Source organism: Podarcis vaucheri, assembly GCF_965113315.1.
Source record: "Podarcis vaucheri genome assembly, chromosome: 7".
Lineage (NCBI taxonomy): Eukaryota > Metazoa > Chordata > Lepidosauria > Squamata > Lacertidae > Podarcis > Podarcis vaucheri.
In genome coordinates this window covers 83,162,647-83,177,103 of record NC_138765.1, presented here as the reverse complement: position 1 = coordinate 83,177,103, position 14,457 = coordinate 83,162,647, and the positions used below count along the sequence as shown (strand labels likewise).

General features: G+C 47.1%; 1 long non-coding RNA gene across 2 annotated transcripts in view; it reads left to right on the top strand.

Annotated features, from left to right (window-relative positions):
• The window catches only part of LOC309536514, a 48,215-nt gene that overhangs the window by 28,884 nt on the left and 4,874 nt on the right, over positions 1 to 14,457 (top strand). The window contains exons 4-5 of one of the 2 annotated variants that reach the window (XR_014221549.1): positions 81 to 155; positions 2,049 to 2,114. This is a non-coding gene — a long non-coding RNA (uncharacterized lncRNA). Of the gene's footprint in view, positions 1 to 80; positions 156 to 2,048; positions 2,115 to 14,457 lie in introns of those variants that run through there. The other variant, XR_014221548.1, reaches the window with a different exon arrangement.

Sequence of the window (14,457 nt, the reverse complement as noted above, 5' to 3'; positions counted from 1 at the left end):
GTAGGCAGTACAGACAGACCAGGATCGGTGTAATATGCTCAAACCGTAATTTGATCCTGAAATGTCTTGATTTTCCTTAGGACGTCCCTATTTTCATCGAAGAAATGTTGGAAGGCATGCATCAACTGCTTGATGATGACCAGCCAGCATTTTACGTAAGTTGCATCATGCCGATTTCATGTTTGCATCTTTTAAAAACTCCTATTATTTGACTGTTGCATTGCTTTATTGCTTTACTTATCAGAGAGGTGTTTGTGGAGGGTTCCGTGATTATATTCATTAGCTGCAGTTCCTGAACTGCAGGGGGCTGTACTAGATGACCCTCAAGGTCCTTTCAGAAGCCTAGGATGTTTTTTAGTCATTTAGTCATGTCCGACCCTTTGTGACCCTATCAACCAGAGCACGCCAGCAGTGGCTTAGCGTGGGTTGTCAGCACCCGGGGCAAGGCAAGTAATTTGCGCCCCCTAACCCCTAACCTGCCGCTGCTGCCAGCTTCTTCTTGCTGCTGCCTGGTCTGGTCTGGTGTGGTTCTCTCCCGCACTCAGCGCTGCGCTGGGCGGCTGCTGCACTGTCCCTCCCCCAGATAGTCCCTCGCTCTCTCTCCGCACCGCACGCCTGGCACCCACCCCCTCCACAGTGGGCGGCGACCCAGCGGCTCAGATCGGATTCTCACAGCCGGTACTGCAGTGAGAAAGAGTGAGTGAGCCAGGTAGGGGCAGAGAGCTGCGAGTGCGAGCGCCCCCCCAGATGTTGCGCCCGGTGCGGCCGGCCCCCCCTGCACCCCCACGCTACGCCACTGCACGCCAGGCACTCCTGTCTTCCACTGCCTCCCGCAGTTTGATCAAACTCATGCTGGTAGCTTCCAGAACACTGTCCAACCATCTCGTCCTCTGTCGCCCCCTTCTCCTTGTGCCCTCCATCTTTCCCAACATCAGGGTCTTTTCCAGGGAGTATTCTCTTCTCATGACGTGGCCCAAGTACTGGATCCTTAGCATCAGGATCTGTCCTTCCAGTGAGCACTCAGGGCTGATTTCCTTCAGAATGGATTGGTTTGACCTTCTTGCAGTCCATGGCAAAAACGACAGTCTGTGACTAGATAGCCCACCTGGCCATTGCTGCTATGGAAGAAGTTGCTAAGGGCAGGATAGTGGGACCCCCGTTTGCAGGGACTGCGCTTCCTTTTCATCAGGCCCACAACCAAATGCAGCACTGCCGCCCAGGATAGTTTAATCATCTCCTTAGGTTGCTAATTGCATGCATTAATTAGTATGCCAGCGTGCATAATTGCCGACTGACCTACGAAGCCTCACCAGCTAATTGCAGGCAATGAAAGGAGGAAGCAACAGCAAGTTCTTGTTTGTGGGAGGATTTATTTAATTAGTCTGATTGCATTGGCCATATGGTGTCGGGGTGTCTACATACCTCTGGCACAAGGACGCAGAGCAAGGAAAGGCCACTGGGTGCCAGTGGGGAGAGAGAATATCCCCTCTGCACTTGAACGCCTTGGAATCTCTCCTCTAAAAAGGGAAGTGTTTGGTTTTGCAGCGACAGTCCTGCAGATATAGCTCTCCAGAATGAGATAGCTGGGCGAAAAGAAATCGTACATGGTTAAGCATCACCTCTAGATCCGCACCCTACATTTAAAATACACATTTAAAGGGCATGGCTTCCTCCAGAGAATCCTGGGAACTGTAGTTTGCTAAGGGCGCTGGGCATTGTGGCTCTGCGGGGGGACGACGACAACAGGATTATTGGGGGTAAAATCATGTGCTTTAAATGTGCACAGAATTTTCCTTAAATGTAGATCTGCCCCACATCCCAAAGTGCCCTGTTTCTTCTCTTTCCCTCACCCCCATATTCCTTCTTATTCTTCAGCCCGTGGCACTTCTTGTTCCCCAGTCAAATTGGAGATCAGAAGGTGAGAGGTTGAATCCCTAGCCTGGAGCGTCTCCAAGAATCCTGGAGAGCCCCTGTCAGTCAGTGTAGCTGGACCAAAGAGCCTGGCTTAGTATAACACAGCGCCCTATCTTCTTATGTCTTAAGGAAAGGGCTGTAACTCAGTGACAGAGCACCTGTTTGGCATGCAGAAGGTCCCAAGTCCCAGGAAACCTCGAAGAGCCATTGCTGCCAGTCAGTGGAGACAATATTAAGCCGGGTGGACCATGGCCTAATTCTGTACGTGATTCTTTAGATAGCTCCGTTAGCAGAGCATGAGACTCCTAATTACAGGGTCCTGGGTTCGAGTCTCATGGGCAAAAATATTGCAGCGGGTTGAACTAGATGACCCTCGTCGTCCCTTCCAACTTTACAATTCTATGATTTCATGCATTCCTTAGGGTTCCCCCACCAGAACCCTCTAGAATGATCAGAACAATCCATTCCCAGGCTATTTTCTGTAATATGTATAATTAACTGAGGCATGTCTTCTTTTTTCTCCATTTAAATCCTGGGGCAAGATATACGATCAGTGCCAAGGAGCCTCAGCCAAACCTGGGCATTAACTTATGATTAATGCTGTTTGTCAGAGTCGTCCTGCATGATTTATTTTGGCACAAGCCCTGGGTTTGCATGCTGAAATCTTGCATTGACTCAGAGGTCCTCCCCTCCCCCCTTTAAACTATTAGTAGTATAAAGTTCTGGTAAAACATTTTACCTTTCCTGGTAGCAAACAGTCTTTGCTGGGCAGAGCAGGAAGAATGTCGCAAATCCGGTCTTGGTGGCTTAGGGTCATGAAGGGGTCCCTTTGCTTGTGAAGTTAAGAAAAGCCCTGCAGGATCAGGCCAGATCATCCCTGCAGGATCTGCCAGCATCCTCTTCTCACAGGTGCCCTGCATGAGAAACCCATAAGCAGGAACCGAGCAGAAGAGCAGTCCTGGCTAGTAGCCATTAAAACACTTATCCTCCATGAAATTGTCCAACTTTGCCCACTTACATTCAGAAAAGGGCAGCCAAAACCATACCTTCCAACATTTCCCAATGAAAACAGGGACATCCTATTCCCAGTGGCGTAGCGTGGGTTGTCAGCACCCGGGGCAAGGCAAGTAATTTGTGCTCCCTAACCCGTGGATTTGCGCCCCCTAACCCGTGGATTTGCGCCCCCTAACCCTAACCCCCAGATGTTGCACCCGGTGCGGCCGGCCCCCCCTGCACCCCCCACGCTACGCTACTGCCTATTCCATAATAATAATAATAATAATAATAATAATAATAATTTTATTATTCATATCCTGCCCCTCTGGCTGGGTTGCCCCAGCCACTCTGGGTGGCTTCCAACATATATAAATCATAATAACACATAATAAAAACTTCCTGATACCAGACCGCTTTCAGTTGTCTTCTAAAGGTTGTACAGTTACTTATCTCCTTGGCTCATAGGGTTGCATAACTCCATACCCTCCAATATTTCTCTGATGAAAATAGGGGTGTCCTAAGGGAAAATGGGACGTTTCAGGTTCAAATCCGAAACCGGGGCAGCTTCTGTAAATCTCAGACTGTCCCTGGAAAATAGGGACACTTGGAGGGTCTGCACAATTATCAAGGGGATGGAGTGGCTCCCCGTGAAGAAATATTGCAACGTTTGGGATATTTTAGTTCAGAGAAAAATAAGAGGTGACATGCATTGCAGGGGGGTTGACTAGATGTTCCCGGGGTCCCTTCCGATTCTACAATTCTATGATTCTGTGATGGATTAGGCATAGCCTGGAGAAAATGGACAGAGAATTTTTCCCTCCCTCTCCCATAACACTAGAATTTGTTGCCATTCAATGAAGCTGAATGTTGGAAGATTCAGGATGGATAAAAGAAAGTCCTTCATGCAGCGCAGTGTTAAACTGTGGAACTCCCTCCCACAGCATACATGGGTAGCCACCAACTTGGGTGGCTTTAAAGGGAGATAAGAGTATGGAGTATCTTGGTAGACCCACTAAATGATTTCCCTGCCTGGTGTAGCAATTGCAATGGGCTCTGCTAAATGCTGTGTGACTTTTAAATGTATTTTAACAGCTGCCTGAACGAAGCCTACAGGCTGCAGGTGGTTCATGAACCACCATATGGAAACCCCTGATTTAGAGTATGTGCACCCTGCTTCTCATTATTAGTCATCAGTAATAATACCAGTGAAGTATGTAACAATATAACACAATTCAGCATCTGGAGCATTATAGAATAAGAGCAGGAAGATAGGTCTCTGCCCCAAGGAGTCTACATTCCTTTTTTCTTTTCTTGGTAATCCCCTGTATCTATTTGGCACGCATACAGCTTATCCTCTTACTTAATAATAATTTTATTATTTGTACCTCACCCTTCTGTCTGGGTTGCCCCAGCCACTTACATTCAGAAAAGGGCAGCCAAAACCATACCTTCCAACATTTTCCCAATGAAAACAGGGACATCCTATTCCATGATAATAATAATAATAATATTATATGCATCCAACACATATAAAAAAATAACAATAACAAAAACCAATACAGGGCTGCGTTTGGATGTCTTCCAAAATTTGTATAGTTCTTTCTTTCCTTGACATCTGAAGGGAGGGTGTTCCACCAGGCAGACACTCCTATCAAGAAGGCTCTCTGCCTGGTTCCCTGTAATTTTACTTCTTGCAGTGAGGGAACCACCAGAAGACTCTCAGATCCTTTAGGGTAGAGGTCAGCAAACTCGTTCAGCAGGGGTCCACTGTCCCTCAGACCTTGTGGGGGGCCGGACTATATTTTTTTTCTGTGGGGAGGGGGGAGAGAATGAATTCCTGTGCCCCACAAATAACCCAGAGATGCATTTTAAATAAAAGGACACATGTAAAAACGAGCTGATTCCCGGATCATCTGCAGGCTGGATTTAGAAGGTTATTGGGCTGGATCTGGCCCCTTGAGCCTTAGTTTGCCTACTCATGCTTTAGGGTCAGTGTTATATGGTCCCAGCAGCTACTCCCAGTCACCTGTCTATCTGCTGCATTCTGGATGGTTTGTAGTTTCTGAGTCCCCTTCAAGGGTAGCCCCAGGTAGAGGTAGTCCAAGTGGGAGATAACCAGAGCATGGACGACCATGGCGAGACAGTGCGTGGGCAGGTAGGGTCTCAGCTGGTGTACCAAATGGAGCTGATAGACAGGTGCCCTGGACGCAGAATTAACCTGCGCCTCCATGGACAGCCATGCGTCCAAAATGACCCCCAGGCTGCCTACCTGCTGAACTTTGATATAGGGGAGCCACACACAGCACAAGCGTGGGAGGCAAAGTGTGGCTGGCAACCTGGGCGCACTTGCCCACGTGCCAGGACTGGGGCCGTCAGGAACATAATCCCGGCTTTGTAGAACAACCCGCCAATTTGACATGCGGAATTGATGACAAAACCGACGAGGGGCGTGTGGGAAAGGCTCGATTTCACAACCGGACTGGTTTGGTTGGGTGCTTTTGTTTCCCTCCTCTGGGTGTTTCTGCAAGGGATTTGTTAATGGATGGTTTTTGATGGGAGAGAGGTGTGATCCCTTGGGTTACAGAGCGGGCACTTGAGAGAGAGTACAGGTTCCATTCCTGCCTTGTGCAGAGAGGTAAATAATTCAGAACGGCTTGCAGGGAGCTCCTTGCCCTCTGACACAGACCTGTAGACCTCCAAATGTTACTGGACAACAACTCCCACCCTTTTCCCTGACTTTTGCTTCGGCCAGCTGATGGGAGTTGGCAGTCCAACTCCATCTGGAAGGCCAAACATGATGTTCCCCATTCTGGACTAGACCATCACTTGCCTTTACTTCCCTGGGCCACACCGGGGTCACCCCTTGTCTGCCTCCCTCAGTCCATGCCTGCTCACCGTAAGCCTGGGCTACTCTGCCGCCTTTGCCCCAGGGATGGGGAGGGGGGCACATCTGGCTGTGGCCCCTCAGAATTTAGCACCCTGAATTTTGCCACTGAAACACACATACATTCAGTGCTTTTTTCTGGGGGGATGCATGGACGCGTACCCCTAAACATTTTTTGAATCTAACGGGAGAAGAAACTAAAAGGGCTGCCAATGGCTGCAAGGATGAAGTTGGTGGCTGTGGTTTTTTGTGGGGGGGAGTGTGTAATGTCCCACCCCATTCTGATCATCTGGGGAAGCCAAACCCTCACCCCAAACCCCATTCCCAGAGCAGCGCTGCTTGCGCTGGGCGTTTGCGGAGCTTGCTGCACGCTCTGGGGTATCTGCGGGCGCAAGATCAAACAAGGGCTCCTCCTATTTCTTGGGGGGCGTGCACATATTTTTGTGGTGTGTGTATGTTAGGGGTGCCACGAAATGAAGCTTGTCACCAACGGCAAAAAGATGGCGAGAGCTTGGCGTTCACAGGGGAAGAGGCTATTGCTTGGTGTGGGTTACTGGCAAGGAGATGATTCAGCTCTCCAAAGAGCGTTTTCCTTTTTTGTGCGTGCGTGTGTAAGCACGTGTGTTTGTTTTGGATTGCAGCCATCCCCTGGTCTGATTCCTCAGAAGTAAGTCTCAGCAGTCAAAATGAGAGTACCCCTAAACTTTTTTTTTAAGAAAAAAAGCACTGCATACATTAGTACCGTATTTTTCGCTCTATAACACGCACCAGACCATAACACGCACGTAGTTTTTAGAGGAGGAAAACAAGAAAAAAAATATTCTAAACGAAATAGTGGATATATGATTTTTGTGGTTCATGCTGTGGCCACAGACATGTGATCTGACAGTGAGTTTGGAGTAGCCCAATGCAAAAATCCTGAGGATCCATGTGGATCCATGCTTTGTAACCATGGAGGAAGGAAGGAAGGGGAACCATGGATCCTCTGCTCACGACTGCAGCAGATCCCCCCCCCCCGCCACTCGCAGGCATTCACTCTGTAACATGCACAGACATTTCCCCTTACTTTCTAGGAGGAAAAAAGTGAGTGTTATGGTGCAAAAAATACGGTATATAAACCATCTGAATTTGTACAGGAGGGCAATCCTTGACTCTTAATGACCCCAAATATTTCCTCTGCAGAAGTTACTATCTTGGAGAAACCTCTCCCAATGGTTCTTTTCACTTACAAATCCTTCAACTCCTGTCAATTTTTGCATTGAGAGAAAAAGGATGAGAGAAAGGTACTTCGCACATGCTCCACAGCACATTGTTATTATGTGGAAGCCCCGTCTCTTAATCCTAGGGATTTATGTGTGTTTGTGTATGGACTCTGGTTAGTCAGTACTGGAAGGCGCTCTGCACATGCTCTGCAGCATGCCTCTGTTATTCGGAAGCCCTGTCTCTTAATCCTAGGGATTTATGTGTGTTTGTGTATGGACTCTGGTTACTCAGTACTAAAATGCGCTCTGCACGTGCTCTGCAGCACACATTTGTTATTCGGAAGCCCTGTCTCTTAATCCTAGGTAGGGTGTGTGCGCTGGTGTGCAGACCCCAATTACTCAGCATTGAGAGAAAGGCACTTTGCACGTGCTGTGCAGCACACCTAAATCATTTCCTTATTCCAGGACTGTTGGCGCTGCTGAGATATCCAGGAAGGTCCTCCTGCCTCATATGGGCTACGGTGCTCAGACCAGCAAACATCTCCTGTCCGGGTCGCAAAGAAAATGGCCCAGGACACCTTCCTCCGGAACTGCAAAGTGGCAGGGGGTTAGACTAGATGACCCTTGGATCCCGTTCCCACTCTGCAGTTCTATGGTCCTAACTCTGTTCTGTTTTCAGGGGCTGGAGGTGGTGAGCTGGCAACCTCTAGTGGAGCCAGCGCCAAACTGCAGGTGGTTTCGCCAATCTGGGGAAGAGGATGTCTCCGTCTGTGACCTACAAGTATGGGTTTGGAGGAAAGCAGAGCAAAGATATTGATGTTTGACTCACCTTTATACTCCAGGCGTGAGCCCAGAATTCTACCTGCCCAGGCACACATACTGCAGGCAGGGCCAGCTTCCTGTTTCCATGATAAACAAGTCTGGTTCAGGCCATGGGTTCCTCTAGCTCAGTACAGTATTGTCAACTCTGACTGGCAGCAATGGCTCTCCAGGGTTTAAGGCAGGAGACAACTCCAGTCCTTGGAGGCTGAGCCTGGGACCTTCTGCATGCCAAGCAGGGGCTCTGCCACTGAGCTACAGTCCCTCACCTAAAAATAATTTAAGAGTCTAGTCCTCATAGTTCTTGAACTGTGCGTGCAATGCTGGTCCTTTAACCACTCAGCTAGGCTCCTCCCTTAGGACATCAGAGCGCAGAAAGCCCAGAATTGTCTACACTGACCGGCAGCAAAGGCTCTCTAGGGTTTCCCAGCCCACCTGGAAATGCCACTAGGGATTGAACCTGGGACCTTCTGTAAGCTGAGCATCTACTCTAGCACTGAGCTGTGGTCCTTTTTTGTTAAAAATGAAGCAAGCCTCTAGTCCTCATTGTTCTGGATAAAGGGCTGATTTGAGGAGGAACGGAGGAAGCTGCCCTATACCTGGTCACACCCTGGGTCCATCTCGCTCAATATTTTCCACACTGACTGGCAGCAGGTCTCCAGGGCTTTTGGACAGATGGTCTCTCCTAGCCCTACCTGGAGATTGAATTTGGGGCATTCTGCATGCATGGAGCTACAGCTTTTCTCTTAAAACAGAGCAAGATTCTAGTCCTCAGGTTCTGAATTAAGGGCTGATTTAAATATACCTTATAAAGAAATCAGACCTTTGAAAAAAACATTGCCTGCATCTTTCAGAAGCCATATGGTCAGGTAACATGGATGCAAGTCCTCATTTTCCTGTGTTGACTTTAGAAACACACCTTTCTTCTCTTTAGCAAATTGGGGCTTATTTCCTTTGTTTTAGTTTTTTACGCAACATTTGACGTTGTTCAATTTACTTACCATTTATTTTCTGTTGTAATTATTGTTGTTGTTTGTTGTTTGTTTTTTAGTCGTTTAGTCGTGTCCGACTCTTCGTGACCCCATGGACCAGAGCACGCCAGGCACTCCTGTCTTCCACTGCCTCCCGCAGTTTGGTCAGACTCATGCTGGTAGCTTCGAGAACACTGTCCAACCATCTCATCCTCTGTCATCCCCTTCTTGTTTTTTTTTTTAATTTTTTATTGGGTTTTCACATTTTATATTGACATCACAAACACACAAAGACAAAGACAAACATGTATAATTTCAAATTCTTACTTTCTTAACCACATTCTCTGACTTCCCCGCACCACCCCTTCATACATCCTAATTCCAATAGTTGGCTCAGCAAGTTCTTACTCTCATCTTCACAATATTATTGTAATCATTTTTTTAAACTTAGTTCTTTTTAATTAACCAGAACAGAAGGTATCCACAATATCAGTTCTTAGCCTGGATTTCTCACGTCCGAGGCCTTCAAATCTCCGTCAGTCCCTCTCCGCCGGTTTTGTTGATAGTCCTTTATGCTGGTCATCGGGTCTCGAAGGAGCTCTATCCCAATAAAGTCCAAGTTTCTTCCAGCCAGTCCTCCATAATCCAAAACGGAGCCCCACTCATATTTCTTGGTTCCTTTAAGTCCAAATGTTCCAAGTGTCCCAAAGGCTTCCCCTTTCATCTTGGACAAATTTGCAATCCGTAATTCTTCCGATCCCCCCATAAAGGGATCACTCCCTACTTCATTCTTAATTTCAGCCCAAATTCCCATAATCCAAATCTTGTTTTCTTTGTAATCCAGAATTTCCTTGTTTTCTTTATATTCCACAATTGTAGGCTTCTGGTTGGCCCTTTCCACCAGCAATATTTCCGCTCCTCCTTCTCTCTCCTCTAGTTCTGAAAAAATCTCTTCTAATTCAGCTGCAGAGTTATTTTTTGTCAAGTCCTTAACACAGTCAACAGGATTATTTACTTTAAGATTCAAGGTCGCAAGCTTTGTAGCCATAGCTGTGCTCTGGTCTTGTAACGTTCCCACAAGGAGAAACATTTTTTCTAACTCGGTCTGTAATTTTCCATCTGCAGCCATTGTAATGTTTCAGAATCCTCCCTAGAGGGATTCTGGTTACTTAGTAGTCCTTCTCCAACAATCAGTAACTTTATTTATTTATTTCTTCTTTGTTTCCAACAACTTAAGATCAAATGTAACTCATCTAGTCCTCAAAGATAGTAAACAAATTTTTCTCACTTTGAAAGCTCGTTTGACAGCTCCTTTGACAGCTGTCAAACTCCTTGTGTCTCCTCAACAGGCTCGCTCATGGATCGCTCCCGGATTCGGGGGGGGGGGGTTCCACATCAACTTCTAAAATTCAGTTCTCATCCTCCAGCACAAAACTTCTAATGCCAATCGTGAAATTTTTATCTCACAAAGAGAGAGATGGTCTCTCCACCTTAGTTATCCAATTCTTGCTTTAAAAATCTGCAGGAAGGGGGGGGCGGACTTGCTTTTAGCACTCCCCCGATCGTTCCAAATTCAAGAAAAAAGAGATTTTTTATATCCAAATTCCGTACTACTCACGGGTTATTTCTTTTTCAGTCCAAATGTTCAAGGAAAAAAGTCAGCGCTCTCCGGCCATGGTGTCGTCCCCTTCTTCTTGTGCCCTCCATCTTTCCCAACATCAGGGTCTTTTCCAGAGAGTCTTATCTTCTCATGAGGTGGCCAAAGTATTGGAGCCTCAGCTTCAGGATCTGTCCTTCCAGTGAGCACTCAGGGCTGATTTCCTTAAGAATGGATACGTTTGATCTTCTTGCAGTCCATGGGACTCTCAAGAGTCTCCTCCAGCACCATAATTCAAAAGCATCAATTCTTCGGCGATCAGCCTTCTTTATGGTCCAGCTCTCACTTCCATACATCACTACTGGGAAAACCATGGCTTTAACTATACAAACCTTTGTTGGCAAGGTGATGTCTCTGCTTTTTAAGATGCTGTCTAGGTTTGCCATCACCTTTCTCCCAAGGAGCAGGCGTCTTTTAATTTCGTGACTGCTGTCACCATCTTCAGTGAACACGGAGCCCAAGAAAGTAAAATCTCTCACTGCCTCCATTTCTTCCCCTTCTATTTGCCAGGAGGTGATGGGCCCAGTGGCCATGATCTTCGTTTTTTTGATGTTGAGCTTCAGACCATATTTTGCGCTCTCCTCTTTTACCCTCATTAAAAGGTTCTTTAATTCCTCCTCACTTTCTGCCATCAAGGTTGTGTCATCTGCATATCTGAGGTTGTTGATATTTCTTCCGGTGATCTTAATTCCGGCTTGGGATTCTTCCAGCCCAGCCTTTCACATGATGAATTCTGCATAAGTTAAATAAGCAGGGAGACAATATACAGCCTTGCCGTACTCCTTTCCCAATTTTGAACCAATCAGTTGTTCCATATCCAGTTCTAACTGTAGCTTCTTGTCCCTCATAGAGATTTCTCAGGAGACAGATGAGGTGATCAGGCACTCCCATTTCTTTAAGAACTTGCCATAGTTTGCTGTGGTCGACACAGTCAAAGGCTTTTGCATAGTCAATGAAGCAGAAGTAGATGTCTTTCTGGAACTCTCTAGCTTTCTCCATAATCCAGCGCATGTTTGCAATTTGGTCTCTGGTTCCTCTGCCCCTTCAAAATCCAGCTTGCACTTCTGGGAGTTCTCGTTCCACATACTGCTTAAGCCTGCCTTGAAGAATTTTAAGCATAACCTTGCTAGCATGTGAAATGAGTGAAATTGTGCGGTAGTTGGAGCATTCTTTGGCACTGCCCTTCTTTGGGGTTGGGATGTAGACTGATCTTCTCCAATCCTCTGGCCACTGCTGAGTTTTCCAAATTTGCTGGCATATTGAGTGTAGCACCTTAACAGCATCATCTTTTAAAATTTTAAATAGTTCAGCTGGAATACCATCACTTCCACTGGCTTTGTTATTAGCAGTGCTTTCTAAGGCCCATTTGACTTCACTCTCCAGGATGTCTGGCTCAAGGTCAGCAACCACACTACCTGGGGTGTACGAGACATCCCTATCTTTCTGGTATAATTCCTCTGTGTATTCTTGCCACCTCTTCTTGATGTCTTCTGCTTCTGTTAGGTCCTTTCCACTTTTGTCTTTTATTATGTTAATCTTTGTGCGAAATGTTCCTTTCATATCTCCAATTTTCTTGAACAGATCTCTGGTTTTTCCCATTCTATTGTTTTCCTCTATTTCTTTGCATTGCTCATTTAAGAAGGCCTTCTTGTCTCTCCTTGCTATTTTTTGGAAATCTGCATTCAATTTCCTGTATCTTTCACTATCTCCCTTGCATTTTGCTTGCCTTCTCTCCCCCGCTATTTGTAAGGCCTCGTTGGACAGCCACTTTGCTTTCTTGCATTTCCTTTTCATTGGGATGGTTTTAGTTGCTGCCTCTTGTATAATGTTACGAGCCTCCATCCATAGTTCTTCAGGCACTCTGTCCACCAAATCTAAATCCTTAAACCTGTTCTTCACTTCCACTGTGTATTCATAAAGGATTTGACTTAGATTGTATCTTACCTGTCCAGTGGTTTTTCCTACTTTCTTCAGTTTAAGATTGAATTTTGCTATAAGAAGCTGATGATCTGAGCCACAGTCCGCTCCAGGTCTTGTTTTTGCTGACTGTATAGAGCTTCTCCATCTTTGGCTGCAGAGAATATAATCAATCTGATTTTGATGCTGCCCATCTGGTGATGTCCATGTGTAGAGTCGTCTCTTGTGTTGTTGGAAAAGAGTGTTTGTGATGACCAGCTTGTTCTCTTGGCAGAACTCTATTAACCTTTGCCCTGCTTCGTTTTGAACTCCAAGGCCAAACTTGCCAGTTGTTCCTTTTATCTCTTGACTCCCTACTTTAGCATTCCAATCCCCTATAATGAGAAGAACATCCTTCTTTGGTGTCATTTCTATAAGGTGTTGTAAGTCTTCATAGAATTGGTCAATTTCAGTTTCTTCAGCACCAGTGGTTGGTGCATAAACTTGGATTACTGTGATGTTAAAAGGTCTGCCTTGGATTCGTATCGAGATCATTCTATCATTTTTGAGATTGCATCCCAGTACAGCTTTTGCCACTCTTTTGTTGACTATGAGGGCCACTCCATTTCTTTTACGGGTTTCTTGCCCACAGTAGTAGATATGATAGTCATCCGAACTGAATTCGCCCATTCCCGTCCATTTTAGCTCACTGATGCCCAGGATGTCAATATTTATTCTTGCCATCTCATTTTTGACCACATCCAACTTACCCAGGTTCATGGTTCTTACATTCCAGGTTCCTATGTGTCAGGGGTTCAGGGGCAGAGGCACATGGGAGGCAGGAGAGGGAGGACCATTGGGCAGAGTCCGAGGACAGCGAGGAGGAGGAGGACTGTGGCCCAAGGGACTCCATGAGCTTTTCCAGCGAATCAGGGGATTCCCAGGAGGGGGCGCCTGTAGCCAGGGGGAGAGGAGCCCCAGGGGGAACTCATCAGGGGGAAAGAGCCAACAGGGAATCCCGAAGCAGCAGCTGGAAATCGAAGCCGGCTTCCCCTCCAGAGCGTAGCGAAGGGGGGGGGGAGTTCCAGTGTGTCAGGAGAAGCAGCTCCGTTGGCTGGAACGGAGGGGAGGTCAGAACAAGCCACTCTTCCGGAAGGGGAGGGGAGCAGTAAAAGGAGTGACGTTACCATCAGGAGAAGGGTTGGAAACTGGGCGCGCACGCCAAGTTCAAATGTGCAAGCGCGCGGGGAAACGGAGAGCCCGGGGGAGGAGCCAGGTCCCAAAGCCCGCAGGAGGGAGGGAGAGCCATCGGGAGATTCAGCGTCAGAGGAATCTAGGAGGGGCGGAACTCCAGCGGGCAGAAAGACCCTGCGGAAAAGGAAAGACAGGAGGAGGTGGAGCAAAGCAAGCATCTAAAGCTGGTGTAGGGGGGGCACCGATTCAGAAGGGACTTCTACGGTCTAAGCTAACAGACGTATGGCTGCGTGCCGCTACTGTGGAACAACTAATGGACTTCAATAAAGACCTTTGTATATAAAGAGAAACTGGCGTTGGTCCTTTGTGAGCTGGGACCTGAGGCAGCCGTGACACTATGCAATATTTTTCTTTACAGCATTGGACTTTCCTTTCACTTCCAGGCATATCCGCAACTGAGCGTCCTTTCGGCTTTGGCCCAGCCGCTTCATCTGCTCTGGATCTACTTGTACTTGTCCTCCGCTCTTCCCCAGTAGCATGTTGGACGCCTTCCGACCTGAGGGGCTCATCTTCCAGCGTCATAACTTTTATATGCCTGTTGTCTTTGTCCATGGAGTTTCCTTGGCAGGGATACTGGAGTGGCTTGCCGGTTCCTGCTCCAGGTGGATCACGTTTGGTCAAAACTCTCCACTATGACCTGTCCATCTTGGGTGGCCCTGCATGGCATAGCTCATAGCTTCTCTGAGTTATTCAAGCCCCTTCGCCACGGCAAGGTGGTGATCCATGAAGGGGGTTGTAATTATAACAATCATTTATTTATTCTCCTTCCCTTGCCCATTATTCAAGTCCTGCTTGCGATTTCATTTGGCTATATAGTTTTTTCTCAGAGAGTCCGAAAAGAGCCTCCACTCTTCGACAAAGTTC